General features: G+C 58.2%; 1 protein-coding gene across 6 annotated transcripts in view; it reads right to left on the bottom strand.

Annotated features, from left to right (window-relative positions):
- The window catches only part of ADGRG1 (adhesion G protein-coupled receptor G1), a 40,055-nt gene extending 20,583 nt beyond the window's left edge, over positions 1-19,472 (bottom strand). Inside the window, exons 1-2 of one of the 6 annotated variants that reach the window (XM_060131785.1) lie at positions 19,333-19,472; positions 15,015-15,116 (exon numbers count right to left, since the gene is read on the bottom strand). The gene's annotated coding sequence lies outside the window, so the exon portion shown is untranslated. Of the gene's footprint in view, positions 1-11,539; positions 11,864-11,926; positions 12,045-15,014; positions 15,117-19,332 lie in introns of those variants that run through there. The other 5 variants (XR_009537223.1, XM_060131784.1, XM_060131786.1 and 2 more) reach the window with 5 other exon arrangements.
- Positions 19,473-22,184: the final 2,712 nt, after the last annotated feature.

Raw genomic sequence — 22,184 nt, 5'->3', positions numbered from 1 at the left:
AAGAAGAGTGAGGGGGATGACAGTTCCCATTCAGCAAGCGCTCACTTTGCGCCCGGCACCATGCAAAGCACTTTTCCCAAATGATCGTTCAATCCTCACCTTACCTCTGTGAAACAAATGCTATTATTGCCCCCACGTTAAAGACAAGGAAACGAAAGTCCAAAGAGGCTAAGTGATATCCAAGATCACAGAGCAAGTAGCCAAGCCAGGATTCAAACTCCAGTCTACCAGATCTCAAAGCCTGTGCTTTTAGCCACTGTGGTCTCCGGAGTCCCTTCCTTCCCTTCTCTGGGGCTATCTCCCTGATTTTACCAAGAGGTAACTTTGCTAAGCACTTCCTAAGAAGCTCTAGTTCCCAAGTTAGAGAAATACTGCAGGCACTACTTGGTCTTGTGAATTAACACATCAAAGGTTCTGATAAGTCCTGCAGAAAGAAAATCTACAGAGCTTGGTCAGGCTTAGTTTCCCAGCCCAATGTGGTGGTGCATCCTCTTTTGCAGGACACCGGTTACCAACATGAAAAAAAGAGCTCTCAGAAATCTTGACACCACATAGAAAAGAAGCCTGTCAGCATCCCCCCTCCCAGCCTCCAGCCCCCTCCCCTCCCCTCCCCTCCCCTCCCCTCCGAGCTGTCCCAGAGGCCATTAACTAGCATGAGACGGGCTGCAGGAGCCATTTAGGCTGTGATGTGCCCGAGGGCAACTCATCACCATCTTTGACACTTCCAGGTGAGAGGTCCTGGGGGAGCCTGGGTTATATTCGGCCCCATCCCACCTCCCTTTGGCCGGCAGCACCAGCTCTTGGGGAAAGGGGCACTACCATCCCTGTTTCCAGATTGGCTGTTCCATTAAAGCCAGCCACAGTCACCTCAAGCAGCTGAGACACTTAGAATGTTGGGACTGAAAGGGAGGGAGGGAGGGAGGGAGAGAGAGAAAAAGAAAGAGAGAGAGAAAGAGGTGATGAGAATGCAAGAGCTTCTAGGAGCTGAGAATCAAAGCCTTTCAGAATCTGAGTGTGGATGGAAAAGACCTAGAACCTCAGGGAAGAGGAGGGATTAGGAAGGGTCCCAGGTCTGGCCCAGTCTGGAGTGGGGCTCAGGCAGCAGGACTTCTCGCGAGTTGTCCCGGGACAGTGGCGCCGGCCCTGCCCAGCTCCACGCCCCTGGGGCAGCCTGCAGCCCACAGCCAAGTCTCCCCCACAGCCCTCCCCAAGAGGAGGAGCTGAGGCTGGACCCCAGGACCCCAGGGCACTCACCAGTCAGCACCTGCCCAAGGAATGCAGACTCCCAGAGCAGGGGGAGCATAGGGTCCAGGACCAGCTCCACAGCTAACTGGCCCTGAGACCTTTGGACCAGCCTGTCCCCTCCCTGGGCCTCAGCTTCTTCCTCTGTCGAGGAGGTGACTATGATCCCTGTCCCCTGTCTGTCTTCTCCATAGCCCAGGGTCTCAGGATGCTTCCAGGGAAGGGCAGGGCTTACCTCCCAGCTGCCAGCAAAGGGAAAAGAAGATGCTGGCCATCTCCTCTCCTGGCCAGCCTGTCTTCCCTCTCAAACCACAGACGGACCTCAGCTGTACGGCTGCAGTTCCCCTTCAGCATCTATATTCCCGAACTGCCCAAGGCCAGGCTTACAAGGTCAGCCCAGTCACCTCCCTGCTCATTTTGAGGGGGGCTGCAGTTCTACTCCCCCGGGCCTGGCAGAATGCCCGCCTTTGGAGCACAGGACCCTTAGCGTTCCCAAGGTCAGCCGCCAGCCCTCCCTTTTTTATCTTCTCTTCTGGGTCCCAGATCCCTGGCTGAGGGGTGGACAGGACACACAGCCAGGCGTCCTCCCCCATGGGGGCAGTGGGCCTGGGCGAGGCTGAGGTTCCAGCTCCCTCCGGGAAAGGTCGGCGGAGGCACAGACCAGGATCCCATCCCAGCTCTCTGAGCACACATCGCTGCCTCACCGGGTCCTCCACTGCTGTTTGCACACGCCCACAGACAGGGCACTCACCACCTCCAGCCACAAAGCTAGCATTTTTTTTTTCTTTTTTTAATTGATTTTTATTGGAGTATAATATAAAATTTGTTAGGGATGTCTAACAGAAAAAGTGGAAATATAGTATTCTATATTGCCCTCTAACAGAATTACCAAATGTCGCAGACCCACGATGCCATCACTAGTAGATCTTGGTCACAAAGCTAGCATTCATGAAGCTCTCTGAAAATGCAAGACTTGATTCTAAGCTCTCTACACAAGCGAACACATTTAATCCTCCCCCAAATCTTATGAGACGAGTACCATTATGCCCATTTAACAAACAAGGCCCTAGAAGATCAAGTTACCTGCCGGAGATCACACAGCTCGAGGTGCAGCCTCAGAGCCTGACTCCAGAACCCATGCTCTTGATTTTGCAGCGTTTCCCCTTGACATGAACTGACTGTTAGAAAGGGCTTCTCTTTAAAATTCGTAGTAAAAGATGCTTCCAAAAATGTGTTTCCTCGAGATGAGATGAACACTTTCCTCTGAGGACCCTGGACCTGGAGCTCTGTCAGGACCGTATCCCGGCCCCACTCCTATACTCTCAGCCACCTGCAGGCCCTGGACCTCCCCTTCCAGCATCCTCAGAGGCTTGTCTTTGACGATGGGGGTACAGCCCGGAAACTGAATTTTAGCTGGAGTGTGGCAGAGGGAAGGGGTGTGGGGTGTGAGGCCCTTACCCCCAACCACTTCCTGGTGGTTCTGATCTGCTGTCTGCTTCACTGACCAGGTCCCCTCAGAGTAGCATCTCTGACTCTCCCAGGGTCCCTAGTGTCACCCCAGCCCCAACCCCACCTTACCCATCCGCTAAGTTCTCAGTGTTGGGAAGAAGGGAGAGGGGGAAGGGGGATGGAGGGGAAATGGAGGGGAGAGGAGGAGGGAGAAGATGATGATACAGGGGAAGAGAGATGGAGGGGGAGGGGGGTGAACAAGGGAAAGGGGAGAGGGGATAAGAAGCGGGGATTTGGTGAGGAGAGGGGAGCGGGAGCACGAATGAGAGCAATGGCGGGAGGAGGGGAAGAATCATACCTGGATTCCTCCTTCGTGTCATCAAGTGGATTATAAATACATAAAGAGCGTGAATGAGTGGGCCAAGGGCTCGCCTTGTTTGCAGGATGCAGCCCGCTGGGGTGGTGGGTCAGTTTCTCCCCACTTCAAGAGGCCAGACGGGCACTTTGAAGCTGAGCCTCCCCAGCCTCGGTCCCCGCCCCCCTCACCGGAGCCTCAAACAAAGCGGGCAGCCTGGGAAGACGGGCTGCAAGTCTCAGCCGCCAACCCGGGAAAAGGGGCGCAGGTGACAGCAGCCCCTGGCAACCGTTGCCCTGGCAACCGTTGGCAGCTGCAGGGACTACGTCACTGCCCAGCTCCAACCCAGCACAGCGCAGGCCCTGACTTGTCCTGTGCCCAAGTCCCCTTACTTGGATGCTGGCCAGGTAGGGAGCTGGCAGGCAGAAAGGCAGAGTTTAGGACACCAGATTATGGGGTACGTTGGCGGACACCTGCCTATGTTTGTCAATATTGACTTAAAAACCAAATCTTTTTAGAACACTAGTGGGGGCTACCCCTGTGATGAAAAATGCCTACTATCAGCTACATTTGCCCCTGAAGGCTGCCAGCTTGTGGCCTTGGCCTTGACCCACACTAGACACCCATCTAATCTCCACCACTGGCTGCCATGAGCACAGAATGTGCACAATACTTCCCTGGAAGCATCTTAGGGGAGTACCTCCTCCAGGAAGCCTTCCCAGATTGCCACAATCCACCAGGAATCTTCTTTCTGAGTTAGCCCTGGGGCTGGGGGTTCCCCCTGGCTTTCCTCCAGAGTTCCCTGGGGGGCCAAGAGTGGGTCCTTTCTGTACCCCAGAGTGAGTACCAGTCTGGGGAGGGAGGAGAATAGAGGCAAAGCTTCTGAAACCCTGCCTATGTGCCAGGCACTACACTGAGCATTCTGGAGATCCATTCCCACCACTCTGCGAGGTTAGCCCTGTTGAACCCATCTTACAGATGCGGAGAGAGAGGCTCAGGAACATGATGTGACTTGCTCAAGACCACCCAGCTGGTAAGAGCGGTGTATGGAATTCAACCCATGATCTCCTCTGAGACACGAAGACATCAAGACCCAATATCCATCTGATGCTTGACTAATCCCACCCCCCATTCAGTGCACATCCAAACTTTATTTGATCACCTCCAGTGACAGGGAGCTCACCTCATCTGAAGAGGACACATCCCTTTGATCTCTAAAACGTCTTTCGTAGCCACTGAGTCAAAGGGAAAAGGACATCAAAGCCATGGGGTGGCCCCATGAGAACCCAGGGCCCAGAAGAGAACCAGGGCCGTCGGGCGCCCCCACTGAGGCCTTCAGCTCCAGACCAGCAGCAGATCAGGAGGTAGAGTGGGGCTGCTCAGGGGCCCAGGGTCTTCAGAGCACTTCCCCAGAAAAAGCAGGAATCCCTTTGGCAATCACACTCCAAGGGGCTCTGGGATGCTTTCTGGCCGAGGCCATGGGAAAAGCAGCAGGGGCTGGGGTCCTTGGGATGGTGTGCCCCTGCACCAACATCACCTCCTCCCCCACCGATGGACCAGAGCCAGGAGGCGGCTATTGTCTCGCTGCCGGCCCAGAGCTGTGTCCTATTCAGGCACTATTTTTGGCCCCCAGAGGAAGAGGAAAAGAAAGCAAAGAAAGGAGTTCCTGTTCTCAGTGGAACCTTTGCCTGGAAAGGATTCCAGGGCCTGCTGGGCCAGAGAAGGCAATCACTGTTGGATCAAAAGATCCTACACTTAAAAGGAGCTGGCAGGGGGCTGTGGTTCAGTGAAGCCAGAGGGAGGGCACAGATGGGGCACCCCTGGCCTTGTACACACACTTGGCACTCACTAACTGCAGTGACACGCAGAGAAACAGAGGCACAGGATCCCCGGTTCCACCCATAGTCACTAAGCACTTGTAATGACAATAATTTTTAAAACCTACAATAACGCAGGGCTGCCCAGTACCAAGTCTCTGCCAGAGAGATTGACTATGCTCATCTAACACCCACAACGCTCCTGACCAGCGTGGAGGTCGGGGACAAAATGGTAAGCCTCATAAATCAGATAACTGACGCTCACGGAGCAGCACGACTGCCAAGAAAACAAGCTAGCGACCCCCCTCCACTCCCTCCACCTTACGCCACCCTACGTCTTCCTTGCTTTCACCAACTCCAGCACACGAGCCTTCTTTCTATTCTCAGACACACCTCAGGGCCTTTGCACATGCTTTCCCTTCAACATAGAACATTCTTTCGGGGTTCTTTCCCTGATTGGTTCCTTCTCGGGTCTTAATTCAAATGTCCCCTCTCCTAAGCTTTCCATGTCAACCCAACCAAAATTATCCTCCCCATTCATCACTCTCTTCCATGTCACCGTATCTTATAAACTTTATAGCACTTCACACTGTCTGAAATGACCCTGCAATGTGCTTGTTATCCATTTCTCCATGTTTGCTCTGTCTCATCCATCTTGCTCATCACTCATATCTCCAGTACCTAGTACCACAGTGCCTGGTCCACAGTAGATGCTCAATGACAGCTAGTTAATAAATGAATGAGTGAATGAGACAGAGCTGGGACTCTGACTAGGCCAGGCCGGCTCCAAGCCTCTTCCCAATCGGAGCCAGTTCCTGATGCTCAGGGCAGGGAGATTCCAGCACTGAGCTGTCCCCACTCCCCAGCCTCTGACGGGATTAGGGGCATATACACTTTTGCCAGGTGCTTGGCCAGAGAGGAGCTCCCAAGACTGTGCACAGCCTAAGAGCCAGGACAGGACCCGAAACTTCACATCCAATACAGAGCCACCTGGTAAAGGCTCTTAAGAAGTCCTGCAGTGCAGAAGTCTGGGCGCACAAGGCTTTCCTAAACCAATGGGACCACAGACATACTTTTGCAGGTGCTGGATTATTTGAGGTCTGAGATCCCATCTGAATCTGTGATCAAAATTTGAGTTTTCTCTCTACACGAAGGCAAAGTAACCACCGCCACGCCCCTCAACCACCTGCTCCTGGGGCCCAGGGCTAGAGGAGGCACAGGCATGGGATTTGCTGATGAAGGTGGGTCACATTCCCACTGCTGCAAATGCCAAAGCTTCTGTCTGGACTCCCCGTGGGCTCCCTAAGGTGGAGCAAGGAGGGGAAATGGCACGTGCCTGTGGCCAGGGAGGATCCTGGGGTCCAGGCACCTGGGGGCAGGTGTATCCCAAGAACCAGCCTGCAGAGATTCGTGAGGGAGCTGGGGCAGTGACGGGAACCACACGGGAGCACAAACCACACGATGTGCACCTGGCCTCCTGCAATGCACACAGCCACTCTGTGAGCGGTGGGCATTATTAAGCCCATTTTACAACTGGGAAAACTGAGGCTCAGAGAGAAGCCACTCTCCCAGCTGGCTTCTCCCGGGTGAGGTCACACAGCTGATGAAACTGGACCCACACCCAGCTCTGTGAGCTCCTTTGCCCGTGCTGCCCCCATTGTCTTGCACGGCACCCCATCTGCAGCACTGGAATCTGCAGGACATGGAGAGGAGGTGACAACCTCCCTAGGGAATGGCACGAGGCCCAAGAGGATGTGCCGTGGGTCCAAGGCATCGCAGCCCAGGAGCCAGACCCTCATCCCTAGGCTCCTGGGGTCTGCAAGCATCCCCATCCTACCTGGACAACAGTTACTACAGCTCCCAACTCTGGTTCCCCAAACCCAGGTTGGGGGAGCAGAGGCCAGACTCCTGGGTGTGCTGACACCCGGCGCAGGGTTTCCTTGAGGAGACACTGGCTGTCCTTTCCAGTACAAATGGCGATGTGTACTGCACCAGGGCCCGGCCCAGGTATTGGGACCTGCACATTCTTGGCTGCCAGCCAAGGAGACGGAGAAGAGACTCTGCCCATCTGGTCTGGGGTGTGTGCATAGTCCCGTGAGAGTGCACCAGGTATGGTCATGGACAAAGGATAAGTACAGCTTTGAGGAAATCGCACAAGGATTCCTTCCGGCCCTGCCCACTGCCCACAGCTCTCGCCAGGCAATGCCACATGCAGGTGTGTAGGAGACGGAAGGCCCACAACGAGGCCAGGCACGCATCTACCAGGCGCAGGCCTATTGGATGAGGGAGAGCGAGGGGCAGCATCGGCTCCCTGATAATTTGGGAGGTGAGCATCCCCCTTCCCGACTCCTCCATCACACCCTCCTGCCTCACGCCTTCTGCTCTAACCACCGGCCTTTCAGGGCACTGGAGCGGGACTGGCTCCCGGACAGAGAGGCCCCCACCCCCAGGCCATCTTCCTCTAATGCAGAGGCCTGTTCCCCGGTGCCTGGAAGCCCTGCCAGCTCCTCCAGGGCTCAGCTTTTATCTCGGCCTGCCTGGAACTGCCAAGTGCACCGCAAACCGCCTGAGCCGGCGCCAGCCCAACTCCCACCACCCTGGCCTCCCCACCAAAGCACAAGTCAGGCTGCAGGTGGGGGTGGGCAGAGTCCTGCTGATGCCCAGGTGGCTCCAGCTCCCTTAGGGCGGGGAGGCAGGAAGAACTGCCCCCAAGTTATTACACGTTATCTCCGGGCCTCAGTGCACCCATTTGCCCAAGGGGGAGATCCTAATAGTAAAGGCTAACATATGGGCCATGTGCTGTTGTAAACACTTTACTGCATTAACACCTTGACGCTCAAAACAGCCCCCTGAAGTAGACACTATGTTATCCGCTTTTTCCAGATGAGGAAAATGAGGCAGACGCCCAAGTTCACACAACCCGAGAGGAACAAAATTCTCCCCAGACAAGCAGCCTTGCTATCTCTGTGGGTCCTGTCACCCCAGAAGAGCATGGGCTTAGGAGCGGCAGGGATGGGGTTCAAGACAAGAGCACATGTCCGCGGGCCCCCAGCATAGACTCTGGCTTGGCTGAGGAGCCCCCTCCCCACTGAGGGGGGCAGAAGAGCACAGTGAAAAGAGCCCAGACTCTGGAGATAAGAGGTCACTCCTGGGTAGGCCTCCTGTGCCTCAGTGTCCTCATCTCTAAAATGGGCACATCAGGAGCTTATGCCTGGCAGGAATAAATGTGTGTGCAGGGGCTTCCCTGGCGGTCCAGTGGTTACAACTCCGTGCTTCCAATGCAGGGGGCCTGGGTTCGATACCTGGTCAGGGAACCAAGGTCCCACAGGTCACATGGCATGGCCAAAAAACAAAACAAAAACGTGTGTGCAAAGCGCTGAGCCTAGGGCCCGGCAGAGTCTGAGGGCAGGGAGGGTCCAGGACTGTTCTAGCCCAGCCGAGCCACCAGGGAACCAGGGAGAGCTGGGGGCTTGAGGGGCCTGCAGGGGGTGTCTCAACCCACTGCTGCCAGCGCAGACACCGGGCAGGGATCAGAAAATGTATGTCCCAAGCTCTCCCCTTCAGCAGCCCTGTCCTGACCCCCAAATCTGCAGGGTTCCCCATGGGTCTCAAGGAACTCCTGATGGGGCGTAAGGCAAGCCTGGGAGGCTGGGGCCCAGCCAGGACCCCACCCCACCCCGTCTGAGAGGTCCCTCTGTGCCAGCCACGCCCTGCCCCCACTTGCCATCTGCCTGGTCCCCGGGGTCCTGGTCCCCCCAGCTGCTGCGTTTGCTCATGTGATGCCCCATCTGCTATGAGTCGGAAGAAAGATCCACAGGGCCACCCCGGGTCGGGCTGGGGTGCTGAGACTGCTCTGGCTCTGGGTGGGCTGGCAGCACTGAGATTTGGGCTGTGTTGCCACATTTCCCCCACCACTCTCACCAGCCCTGCCCCTGACTCTTCACTGCATCCCTGAAAGGGGCGCCGTCCCACCACCCATCACCCACACGCAGCTCTTGCGGAGGATGAAGTGACTTGGGGCCCGGCTCAGCGAGAGCACCGCCCGTGTGGCCCCCTTCATGGCTGTCCCTGTCCTGCCCCTCCCAAATCTGTCATGCCGGGCCCCGCTGGGAAGGCCACCCCGACCACACACACACCCGGCCACAGCCCCGGCCCCTCTTTTACCTGCCCTTCTCCTGGGCTGGGCGACCACCGCCCCTCTCTATCCCCACAGCCATGAAGCTGCCCTCCAAGTAGAAGCCTCGGGCCTGGGGCAACCAGGTCAGCCCTGCATCACAACCCTGCCCTCCTTACCCAGCAGGGGTGGCATCCTGGGCACCCAGACCCCACCTGGCACCCACCTGGCCTGGCTGCAGTACCACCCAAGTCTTCCCGCCATCCCTTCCCCTGAGAGCAGATTGGGACCTGCCAGCCTGGCACTCCAGGTCCCCAAAATGACGCATGCCGGGTCTCCAGTGCCATTGCCTGCCCCACTCCCCGCAGTTCTCATCATTCCCAAACCTTTTCCCATGCAGCTTCCTCTGCCAGGAATGCTGCCCGCCTCTTCCCTCCAATCCCCATACGTGTACACCAAACCCTCCTCCCCCTCCCCACCAGCACCCAAGGCCAGACTCTGGGCCCTCTGCAGAGCCTCCGGGTCCTCCCAGGTCAGGAGGTTCTCTCCTCCTCCACCAGCAAGCTTATCTCACTCGTCAGCCTCAGATCCTGCCTTGTTTGTGTCCCTGGCAAGATGAGGGTGTCCCGGCCAGGCTGACCAGGTCCTGCCCAGTGGCCCAGGGCACCAAAGCCAGCACAACAGTGCAGCCTCCCTAGCACAGCCTCCGCCTCCCACACCACACTTGGAGAGGCGTCCTTCACGACCCTGACGTTCTCGGAGCCAAGACCGGGACCACGGCAGGCAGGGCAGCTATTAACCCACCCCACATGCCCACTTAGCAGCTGGGAAAACTGAGGCCCAGAGACAGAGGCAAGGCAAGGTGGCCACGGTGATGCTATGACCAAGGTGGGGCTGCATCTCAGGTCCCTAGAGTCCCTGCAGTAAACGGACTCAGATCTGGTCCCAAGATCTAGTCCTGCCCTGGATATTGGCAGGGAAGACCTCACGGGACCCCTGGCCTGGGCTCTGGGGAACCAACTCAGCAGCTGGTGGCTCTCACTGACCCGAGACGCTTCTCCCCACTCAGCCTCCAATCGAGAGGAATCAACCCTCTGCCCTCAGGGTATCTGCAGCAAGCGGGCAGGGACTTGGCTCTGGACCACCCACACCTCATTTGTCTCATTCGCTGCTGTGTCCCCCCTCCCTAGAACAGTACCAGGCACACAGTAGGTGCTCAATAATTGTTTATATGAATAACTTCTGGGACTTCCCTGGTAGCACAGTGGTTAAGAATCCGCCTGCCAATGCAGGGGACATGGGTTCAATCCCTGGTCTGGGAAGATCCCACATGCCGTGGAGCAACTAAGCCTGCGAGCCACAACTACTGAGCCCACGTGCCACAACTACTGAAGCCCGCGCACCTAGAGCCTGTGCTCCGCAACAAGAGAAGCCACCGCAATGAGAAGCCTGCGCACCACAACGAAGAGTAGCCCCCGCTCGCCGCAACTAGAGAAAGCCCGCGCACAGCAACGAAGACCCAGTGCAGCCGAAAATAAATAAATAAAATAAATAAATTTATTTTAAAAAAAAAACAAAACTTCTTTGGCCCTCTAGAGCCGCAAAGGCTATTCCTCCCCACCCCACCTAGCCCAGGCCAGAGCTGCTCCAAGGCAGGATGGGAGTGGGGCAGGTGAGAGGGTCCTGCCTTAACTCATGCCGCCCCCCCCCCACTGCCTCAGTAGAATGAACACCAGCCCCTTCCCATGGGGCCATGAGAGACCCCCAACTCGTTACCACAGGAAGGAGGCTGGCTGGGGAGGTGGGGAGGAGAGGAACCAGCAGTTCCCAGGTGGGGAAACCCTATCAGCACCGGGCAGACGGGGGCCTGGGGTCTGGCGGTTAGCAAGCAGAGAGCGCTCCAGCCCTCAGCCGCTGCTTCCCCATCTACTGCTGCTGGTTTCCTGGACGTTGTCTCTCATCCCAGGTCCCCCATGTTCAGACCCCACTGCCAGGACCATCTCCTCCTAAAGGTGGCCCGGGCCATGAAGAGCCAGACTGCCCTTGTTTCACTGGGGGGCCCCAGATGCAGCATCCGGGCACTGAGGCAAGGCTGCCCTCACGTGCCCATGCTCAGCCCCCGGCAGCATCCTTTCCTCCCCGAGGCGGGAGGCTGGCTTTCCATCCCCAGACTTGTTCTGTGACCTTAGGTAAGCCCCCTGTCCTCTCACAAGCTTGGTTCTCCCATCTGTACAGTGGGGGCAGGAGAGCACAGTATCTCACCACCCACAGAGCAGACCCAGCTTGCAGCGCCCAGGGACTCTATCACTTTGAGCCTCAGTTTCCCCAGCTAACAAATGGCTAGTGGCTCTGAGAGGTTCCATCCTCTCAGGCCCATCCCCTTCCCAGGCGTCTCCCCGTCCATCCACCCCCAACTCTAGAGACCCTGCACAGCACTGCCCTCGTAGGCTAGCTCCCACCCAGATACCAAGACTTCGGCGCCCCGGTCCACTGCCACCCCACCCTCTGCTGCACACACTCCCATCCCTCCTCCCTCCTGCCGTCATGCCCTTGATCTGGTACCTGGGTAGAAGGTCCTGCGCGGGGCCGGGCAGCTGAACCGCCTTTCAGGATCCCCCTCCGAGGCTTAACCTGCCAGCTGTGGCCCCGTTTCTGAGAGAGCTGGTGCGTGTGGAGGCTCCCAGCCCCTCTCCTGAGGCAGCGCAAGGCAGGCAGCCAGTGTGGAGCCCGGAGACGCGCCGGCTTGTGTTTTTGGGTCGGGGGACACCCCCCTCCTGCCCCAGCTGGGCTCCTCCCTCCTCCCAGCTCGGCTGGGGATGACGGGACCATACGTGAGTCACAGATTTCTCAGAGGGAGGCTGGGAGGGGGCAGGGCTGAGAGAGCCGAGGCGGGGACACTGGGGGATGCCCATGACTCAGCTCTGGGCAAGGGGGGCACTTCAGCCTCACCCGCCCCCGATCCAGGCAGACAGGTGCCAGGCTTCATGGACGGATGCTGGTCGGAGATAAGTCTTCCTCCTCGCCCTCCATCTGTTACTTCCCCAGGGCTGTTCTCCACAGAGTTCCGCCGAGAGGCCAGGGTTGCTATGGCAACAGGCCACCCCGATGCTGCCCCCCCCACCCCGACCCCGCACCCAGGCCCGGCAACAACGGCCCTTTCCTGAAAGAAAGCCCAGCCTCCTGGGCAGCAGGCAGGAGCCGGCGCTGACCAGCAGGGCGGAAGGCACGCCGGGGAAGGGGGGTGTCAAGCAGCCTGGCATGCGGCCAGCCAGGCCACACACAACTGGCCACCTGACCTGACTCCTCCCTGAGCCTCCGCTAGTCCCCCCCGGCAAGGGGATCCACCTCAGCACTCCCCCGAGCACTCACAGTTTCAACATTCCAAGACTCAAGATCTGGATTCTGAGACCCCAGGGGCTTCTGGAAATGGCCGCCCAGTCCATCTGCTGGGCCAAAGGGGAAACTGAGGCCCAGGTGAGGAACCATTCCTGGTGGTTCCAAAAGCTCAAAGAGAGAAATCTGGAAACGGGCTGACGCCCCCATTCCCCTTCTGGTCACTGGCCTCTGTCAGCATTTCCCTCCCACTGCTAAGGTTCATGGCCATCCTGGGAGTCAGGAAGCTTCGGATGGCCCAGGGCACCCCCCCCACCCTCCGCGGAGCGGGGATCCCCGTCTTCCCTCATCCCTCCAACGTGAACAGGTGATTCCCAAGTCACAGATGCTGGAAGGATTTCACAACCTAATGAGGACAAGCGATGACAGCAACAATAACAAGAGTAATAATAATAATGATTACATTCACTGACCATTTACTACATTCCAGACCCTTCCCTGGCACTGTCGCCACGGTGCCACAGGAAAACGTGTTGCTCAGACCAGCGCCTGACACTTGATGAGCCCTCGGTCAATATTCATGGTGAATGTGGTGATGCAGAAGGAAGAGATATGAAGCCCAGAGAAGGAAGTTAACTCGCCCAAGATGACACAGCTGGGAAGTGGCAGAGATGGGGTGGGAGCCCAGGTGGTCCGGCTCCACAGCCCGCTGTTCTAAGCACTCATGAATTTAGCCTCCCCAGGGGGACCACGAAACAAGGGAGCAGAAAAAGGATGGGGTGGAAAGGATCTGGGAAAGGATGGGGATTCCCTTACATGCATGTCTTTGGGCAAGTCACCACTTCTAGGGTTCAGTTTCCCCAAGGTCTGTCCTTCAGGGCTGGGCCAGCTGTTCACTGGGGCAACCTCAGCTGTTCCCCGGGGTCCAGGCCAGCCAGACAGCAGTCACCCACCCATTCACACACACATGCCACAGAGGGTGCTGGCCTGCAGGGCACAGATGGAGGGTCAGTGGCGCTACTTTGCGGTTGGCACGGGCTTGCTGAGCTGGATGTCCAAGCAAGGGATGGAGAAGCCTGGAGCCAGCTGCCACCCTGGCCACCCAGGAAAGGCCTATGCGGTGGCCCGGCCGGGGCAGGAGTTGCTTGCCAAGCTCTGCCTGCCCTCTCACCATCAGGCTGCTCAGAGACCTGCTGTGTGCTGGGCACTGTGCTAGGCTCCAGAGGGTGGAGACAACCCTGGCTCACGTGGTGGTGACACCAGACAGTCAGTTATCAGCACCGTAGAGCCCCAGCGGGCTCTGAGAGTCAGAGGAGAGAAACCAAATAAGTTATTATTAATTACAACACTACCTCTTATTAGCCTCGATACGTCTATGGGATTGATTAACAGGGGCTGTGTCCATAGGGTTCACTGTCTAAGACCTCTGCTCTCTGTGGATCCTTCTCACTGTATCCTCCCAACCCTGTAGGCTGGTCCCACTGGTATGTCAGAGACACAGCTGGTCTGTGGCTGGACGTCCAGACCTGTGAGCTCTAACCAAGCACCCACCAGGTGCCAGGCCCCTGCCAGGTTCATCACATTCATCGTCTCCTCTGCCTCTCACGACAGCTGCTATCCTGCTCCACAGAAGAGGAAGGAGGCACAGAGAGGGCGAGGACCTTGCCCTCACCTTTCAGGGTCAGAGCCAGGGTTTGAACCAGGCTTGTCGGCCCTTGAGCCCCAGCTGGGTCTTGAAGAAGCGGTTTCAGTGAACAGAGACCAGCAGGAAGGGCATTCTGGGTAGAGGGAACGGCATCAACAGAGGGGGAGAGGTGGGACATGGGAGACATCCTTGGAAGGAAGTAGGATCTAATTAGGGGGCTAAGGGCAGATGGCAGATTCTGAAAGCATGGAGTTTGCCTTTGATGGTATTTCGTCAAAGTTGCTGACAAGCACTCAGAATGGTCCACAGACCTACGGCATGACCAGAGAAGTTGTCAGAAATCCACCTCAGGTGTGTTCTTACTTAAGTGGATCTTTTAGGAACACATCTCAGGTGTGTCCCAGACCTGGTGAATCAGAATATGTATCTGAACAAGATCCCAGGTGGTTCCAGCATTTGTTTTTTGCCACATCGCATGGCATGTGGGATCTTAGTTCCCCAACCAGGGATCGAACCAGTGTCCCCTGCAGGGGAAGCATGGACCACTGGACTGCCAGGGAAGTCCCCCAGCATTTGTTAAAGCAGGAGAAACTTTGGTCTACTCTAGGGGCTGTACCAGCAATGATGGGATGGGATGGGATGTGGAGGGGAGGCCAGGACCCAGCGGGGGCACTGGAGAAGATGGAGGTGGGTGGGAGGCTAGGGGGGAGACTTTGGTCCAAGAAACCAGAAGCAGGGCTAGGACCTCTTCTCACATGTGAGAGGGGATAAGATGTCAGAAACTTCCCTCAAGTATGTGGTGGGATGGGACGGGGTACAGATCTGGAAGACAGGCACAGTGGAATGGGGGTACCCTTGCGACATATTGGGGAACCCTCTGAAAGGCAACTGGAAACACATCACTAGGACTCAAGGGTGAAGGGCTGGGGTCCCCCAAGCCCAGGGAAGGTCATAGACATTACTGGCTGGTGACGGTGACCAGAGATGGGGTGGAGAGTACAGAAAGTTGCAGAAAGGTCTTCATTTGAAGGGATGGAGGAGAGGGGGTAATGTTACCACCTGGAGGTTGGTTCAGACTCTGGGCTCAGGCCAACGGGCTTCTGCTCAGCTCTGCCAGCCGGGGTGACTCAGGCAGCATCTCTCTAGCCATCCGCTGTCTCACTGTCAGATGCGGATAATAACAGCACCACCAATAGTAAAAATGAGGCCACGTACGTAAAGCTCATGGCCTAGCCCTGGCACAAATGCGTGCTCTGATGTATTGTGAGGGCTTTGCTGTTCAGAGCAGCCTGAGAAGGAGACAGAGAGGGGGCTGCCAGGGAGGTGGGAGGGCGTGTGTTCCCCAGGACAGGAGGGAGGACGGGACATCCGTGGTGGCCACTGTGACAGAGGCTTGGGCAAGTGGGAGGACACAGCAGGGCTTCTTCCTGGAGGCCTTTTCCATCTCTAACTCTCCAGCCTGGGCAGCCTTGCAACCAGTGAAGAGCCGTGCCCACCTGCAGGAAGAGTCATGGGCAACCACTGCCTGTGTGTAGGTGGGTTTTCATTGGACAAGAGCTGTTCGAGTTCAGGCTTCTCCCTTGCAAGCTGAGTGGTCTTGTAAATCACTGAGCACCACGACTGGCACACAGTAGGTGCTCAACAAATGTTGGCCAATGTCATGATTATCATCAAGTCAACACAAATGTCAAGGGCCCAGCACTCCGCCATTGACAGAGCCCTTTCATGGCCAGTGTCTCCTCTACAAACTGTGATGACTGATCCCACTTAACAGAGATGGAAACCCAGGCACAGAGAGAGAACTTTCCCAAAGCCTCACAACACATCAGCAGCAGAGCCAGGATTCGAACCCTTGTCTTGTGACCCAGACTACGTGCTTCGTGGCCAATGCTCCCAGCCACCTCCCAGTACATTCCCGTGGGAAAGCCTCCTGGCCGCAGGCACGGGGGCAGCCGCAGTCCCATGATAACACCATCACAGCCGTCCCAGGCCCAGGGGGATGGCAATGCCCATGTGACTCAGCTGCCCTCACAAAGGGAACTGTGTGCCCAGTGCCTCAGGCCTGCCGCCCTCACCCACCACCCATCCCCCAGCTGCAGAAGGAGCGGGGAGCCTGACATATCCAAGACGCAGGGAGAATTAGAGGCACCATCAGCCAACAGGACAAGTCTAATGGAGATTCAAGCCCAGGCTTGGGGTGCAGGAGGCTGGTGCCAGCCCCGGTGATGGAATGAAGGGCCAGGCGAGCAGAAGGGCAGAGACGGCCCAGGTCCAAGCCGGTTTTCTGAGGCCTTATTTGGAGCTCCAAGGACAGACTCAACCCCATTGGCTCTCTCGGGGGTGGAGCCCAGGTAGGTGCCCCACCCACGTTTACCTGCATCAGGTTTCAAAAGTACTGGGGCTTATGGTCTGGGCTCCTGTCCCCAGCACTGACCTCTCTCCACCCCTTCCCCCTGAAGGCTTCAGACTCAGAGCCCATGCACCACTGTTGAGCTCTTACTGTGTACCACGCAAGTGACTTGCATTTTCTCCCGTGATCCTGCCCAGGAAGCCTTGCCTCTTTTGCTGAAGGAAGAGACAGGCTCAGAGAGGGAGGGCGCCCAGCCCAAGGTCACACAGGATCTGACTTCAAGGCTTCCTTCCTCCCCCAATACCCTCTTCCCGGTTCCAGTGACCACATGCCTACGAGAAGTGTCCTTGGACCTGCCCCAGACAGGCAGGCAGACAGACAGACATCCCCCAAATCCCACGGTCACCCTGTTCCTGCCCAGGAACATTATTCAGGGCCTTAGACAAAGTTCAGGTTGGCTGGGTCTCCAAGGGCCACCCCTGCTGACCTTTCCGGGAGGCGGGCATGGCTGGGTGCCCAGCTACCCAAGATAGAAGGTAGACAGGGTGGCCGCCTGCTCTTCCTAGGTATGACGGAATGTCTGACCTCAGCCCAGCCCCTCAAGTACACTTGGCAGGAAGGTTGAATCCAGCCAGAACAGGCCACACTCCTGCCTCCCAGCCTTCAGAAGCCCCTGATCCCAGGGCAAGGGAAGGCCCACCAACGACAGGCCACAAGCCCTCTCCACAACCCCACTCCCATGCCACTGGCCTGGACCACCCTTACTGCAGGAAGCAGGCACAGAGCCGGGTACCCAGAGGCCTGGGTTCCTCAGGTGAGACCCTAACCATCTGTAAACACAGGGTGCCCCTTTGCTGCTCAGGGGATTGGAGCCCGTGGGCTGGGTGGTGCTTCACCACTCAGTCACTGGAGCTAAAAGTGCAGCCCTTCCTTGGGGTGTGACATCTGGGAGAACCACTCTTCCCAAGGGGACCCCCCCTGGGGCTCTGCTCAGAGGCAGGTTTGCCTGGGGGAGACCCGGTGACTGGGTTTGGGAGGCTCCAAACTGCCCATCACCCCACCCCCCCCAGATTCCTCCCAGCATTGCCCCCAAAGTCCTCCAAACAGCACTGCATGGGACGTGGCATCAAACTGTCCAGATCTGAGCTTCTGAGCCTCAGTGTCCAAGGGTGTAAAATGGGGCCGCGCGGGCTTGTCTGCAGCCAGGGCCTCCGGGGAGTAACAGGTACTGTCATTATCCCAGGCTCTCTTTTCAATGCAGATGCCCCCCGTGGGAGGAGAAGAGGCTTCTAACTCCTTCATAGGAGCCTCCCTTCCTGAACATGAGGGCCCAGACAGGCCATCCCAGCTGCCGCCGACGTCTCTGTGGTTGTGCCCCTTCTGTCAGTGCCGCCCACCCCAGCCCTGGCCCTTGAGGTTTGGGTGGCGGCTGCTCAGACGCCCAAGACTTGGGCCAGGTGGCTCTGGTCAGGGGTGAGGCACCGCCACGCCCATGCCAAGGGAGGCAAATGAGGCCCAGAGAGGTTGAGCGACTACCCACCAGGTGGCACAGCAGTGGGCAAAGATGGCAGGTCTTGTTTTGTCTTGGGGTGACAATGTGCCATCTCGCTTGAATGTCACAGGCTTCCCAGGGCCCAGGCTCTCGACTCTGACGTCCCCATGTGTCCCACTGCCACTCCCGCCCCCACTACCCACACACACATTCATTGGCGCCCGGCACAGGAGACACACCTGGGAGTCATAAAGAGGGTGCCTCAGTGTGCTCACCTGGCAACGGGGGCAGCCATCACTTCTCTTTTGGTGAAATAAAGAGTCGTGTGTACTTTGTGGAAAGGCCAGCCTCGCCCCCAGAGACACTCCCAGCGCCTCTCAGAAGCACTGCTTCCCGCCTGTGCGTCTGGCCCGGCAGCCAAGGAGCGCCCCCGGTGTCTCCCCATAGGTGCTGGGGCGCAGATGGCTTAGGAGGCATAATGGGGCAAGGATGACAGACACTCATTAGCAGCGGAGGCCTAAGCAACAGAGGGAACACGGGGGGCCCATTTTGCTACCGCAATGCCCCAGGGAGCCAAGTGGGTAGGGGCAGAGCTGGCCGGGCACCAGGCCCCCACCCCACCCGCCCTAGCCACCCATCTCTGTCTGGCTGCCGAGTGGAGCCAGGAGCCTGGGTGTGTGGGGGCGGAGGTGGGGCTGGAAGGCTGCTGCTCCCGTCTTTGTTTTCAGACCTCTGCTCCCGCCACCTCGGTCCAGGTAGATAAGGAACCAGCCCAGAGACCGCAGGCCTGGCTGAAGTTCCCACAGCGGGCACTGGCAGGGCCGGCCCTTTCCTCAGGACGGCGGCCCTCACCCTGGTGTGTCCTGGGCCGCCACCTAGGAGTCGCCTGACGGAGGCCTGGCCCGGGTCAGCAAGCGGCCATTTGGGGAACCGCTTGCCTTTCGCCTCCGGCCTCTGGCAGCCACGGCCGGGAGGGCCGCACTGCGAGCTGGGGGAGCCGCGGAGAGGCGGAGGGACCCCGTGCTGGCCAGAGGGGCAGGTACAGCCCCAGGCCTGGGCCCTGTTCCCTTTCACCTGGGGAGGCCGCCCTCCTGCTCCTTGTCAAAAGCCAAACGACCGGCGCCACCAGCTCCCAAACCCGTTTTCCGTGGGACCCCTGGTGGAAACAGGCCCTGGGCGCCGGGGGCACGCCTCCCGCCTCCCCGTCCAAGCACCCAGGTCTGCAGCCTCCCCTCAGTCCCCTCCCTTCGGCAGTCTCCTCATCCGAGCACAGAGAGCACAGTTCACACCCTGCGCCCTTCCCTGTGCCAACATAAGCACCACGTGAGCATGGCCGGTCCACCCTCGGAGCGCCAAGGGGTGACCCCGCGACAGCCTGGGCCTCCACATCAGCGCAGAAGCCTGAGGCCTTGCCGGGCCTCACACGTGCCTTCAGGCGTGGAACGAGACCGGGGGTCGGCCAAGGTCGAGCGCGCCAGGCTGGGAGCCACACTCCCCCATCCTCTTCCTCCCTGGCCCGAACAGCAGCTTCTTACCTTCGGGTCTGGGCAGGCCCCGGCCGGACTCTGCCTGCGCCGCCTGTCCCGCTTCCACCTCCTCCCAGGGCTCACAGGCACCAACCTGAGCTCGTCCGGGCCCGGCGGCCCCAGGTGTGGCTCCGCCTGCCCGTGTTGCCCGATTTCCGGTGGCCTCACAGCTCCCGCCTCCCTCTCTCATTCCTGCGTTTCCCTGCAGGAGCGGACCTGGCCCCTTGGGTGCTGCATGCCCCAAACCCTCACCTCAGCCCTTAATGGGCTTTCAGCACCCCTACCCAGGGACCCCTGGGCTGCTGGCCGAGCGTGGCCCCCGAAAGGGCTCTGAGTGCCCGCCTCCCCAGGGCTGGTGGGCGTGGCTGCCCCACCGCCATATGCAATCACCAACTCTGCGAGCCTCCACCTGCCTCCTCCGTGCTCAGGCCCCACCTGAAGCCTGGCCCCAGACTCACCTGCCTGCAAGATAAACAAGCCAGCAACCAGCATCTACTTAGAGGCATGAGGCCAGGGTGGAGTGCGGGGGTGTGATGGGGGCCGGGGGGCACGGTCCCTGCTGTCAGAATGTTGAGCTGACACAGACGAAGGGAGGGGGCAAGAATGGAAGCTTCTTCCTTGGCAGAGATTGGGGGCAGCTGCTCCAGGTATCCCGGGGTGCAGAGGGGAGTGGTCCAGGGAGGCTCTGCTTCACGCACGACGTCCCCACGGAGCCTCTGAGTACACCCTTCCCAGCCTCCTCCTGGACCACTTGCCCCCCCAGCCCTGCCTGCCCAGCCCCTGCATCACCCTTGAGGCCTCACCCGAGACCAGTAGTTCTCCTGGGGAGCTTTTCAAAGTTCTCACTCCATGTACCCATTCCCCCAGCTGGCTCTGATTCCCACCCCCACCACCAGTACCCATAGTATTAAGAACTGAGCCACCCGTTCTTCTTCCAAGAAGCCATCCAGGCAGTTGTTGATTCATTTGGCAAAGCCTGTACCAGGAGCCACTGTGGGCTGGCCCCAGGCTAGGCACTGAGGTACGTAATTGCAACCTTGAGAGCCTTCCCTCGCCTCCCCTGCCAACACACACCATGTCTCCCACAGTCCCCTGGGTTCCCCCTCACCTGGGGCCCATCCCCTAGTGTGAGAGTCATTTCTTTCCTAGCCTGTGTGGCCTGCCAGATCGTCAAAGCCACGCCCCAGCCCAGGGCCTGGTGTGGAGAAATTCTGGGTGACTGGTGGGTGAAGGAGAAAATGTGGGGAGAAGGAACGGATGATGGATGGACAGAAGGCTGGACAGGTGGATAGATTCAGCCATGCATTTAGAGAGTGCCTATTGAGGGCCTACTGTGTACCAGGCACTGTTCTAGGCACTGGGGACACAGCAGCAAACAAAACACAAAAACCTCTGCCCTCTTAGAGCTGCGGGAGACAGATAATAAATTAAATAAGGAAATAAATATGAAATATATCCAGTGGTAAGAACTATGGAGCAAAACAAAGCAAGGGAGGCAGAGAGAAGGATGGAGGAGAGAGGGTTGGTTTAGATTTTCTTGGAGAAGGTGACACTTGACACAGACTGGATGTGACAAGGGAGGTAGACTTTGCGATGTCTGGAGGGAGAGCATTCCAGGTAGCAGGAACAGCACATGCAAAGGCCCTGTGGTAGGTGGCTGCTTGGTGTGTTTAAGGAAAAAAGAGGATCCGGGCATGGCTGAATGAAGGGGTCGAGGTAAAGAGGAGCCCAGGGAGTTGAAGGAAGGACGGATGTACAGATGGACAGATGGGAACAAGGGTGGTGGATCTGGATCTGATGAAGTGTGGTAGAGCTCCAGCCCCCTGAGGGAGGGTTTGCCTCTTGGCCACAGCTCAGACTCATTCCTGGAGGCTAGCCCAGATCCCACGGCGGTTCCTTGTCCCCAGATCACCTCCCCAGTTCACCTGGGGAAATTTCCAACTGCTGATACGGCCTCTGCTCTGCCCATGGGCATGGGTGCCTGCTCTGCTCAGCAGGAAGCTGTGCCCCTACCCCCATGGCTGAGCACAGATGCGGGCACCAGGAGAGAAGTGGGGTGTCAGAGAGAAACAGGCCTTTAGGAAGAGGGCCTGACCCCTGAAACCCTGGAGTTTCCCCAGTGTCCTGAGAGCTGTGCCCATGGCCCCAGAGATGACACCCACCCCAGTAAGGACACCAAGGGAGTCCCACTGACTTCCTGTATACCCACTGGTGACTCCCCCACTCCTGACACCCACACTCCATCCCCCCACCCTATGCCACTCTGCCCCCAGGGCCCTGGCTAGTGATGTAATCACCAGGCTCTGTCAGGTGAGCAGGAGGGGCTGGGCCCTCATTCGCTGGGTGCACTTGGGGAGGTTGCTTAACCTCTGTGCCCCAGGTCATCTATGAAATGAAAACACATGCCTTTGCCCTTCTTGTCTTCCAGAGGCCAAGGGAGGAAAGGGGATAGATGGGTCAGGAAAATGCCCTGGGAAAGACACCTGTCAGAGCAGGTGTCTGAGGAGCATTGGTGGGGCTGGGGGCTCGGTCTCTAGGAGCCCCATCCAGGACCTGTGGATTATCCCATCAACTCCTCGCTACACCCTATGAGGCAGGAGCCACTTTTTAATGTGAGTTTTACAGATAAAGGCGGGGTTGGGGTGGGGGGAGTGTTAAGTAACACATCTGAGGTCATAGCCAGGCAGTCTGATCCAGGACTGGGGCCCTTTATCTGACCCTGGGCGAGCCCAGCCTCCCTCTGCTCCCCCCACCCCCACTCAGAGGGGAGCCTCAGGACATGCGGGCCCTTTCCTTTAAGGAGGAAGTGTGGAGGGGTGTGAAGAGCTGTGACCTCTCATGCTCTAGCAGGACCTCAGGCT

This window comes from Lagenorhynchus albirostris, chromosome 19, assembly GCF_949774975.1.
Source record: "Lagenorhynchus albirostris chromosome 19, mLagAlb1.1, whole genome shotgun sequence".
Lineage (NCBI taxonomy): Eukaryota > Metazoa > Chordata > Mammalia > Artiodactyla > Delphinidae > Lagenorhynchus > Lagenorhynchus albirostris.
This window is presented reverse-complemented; position numbering and strand designations above follow the sequence as displayed.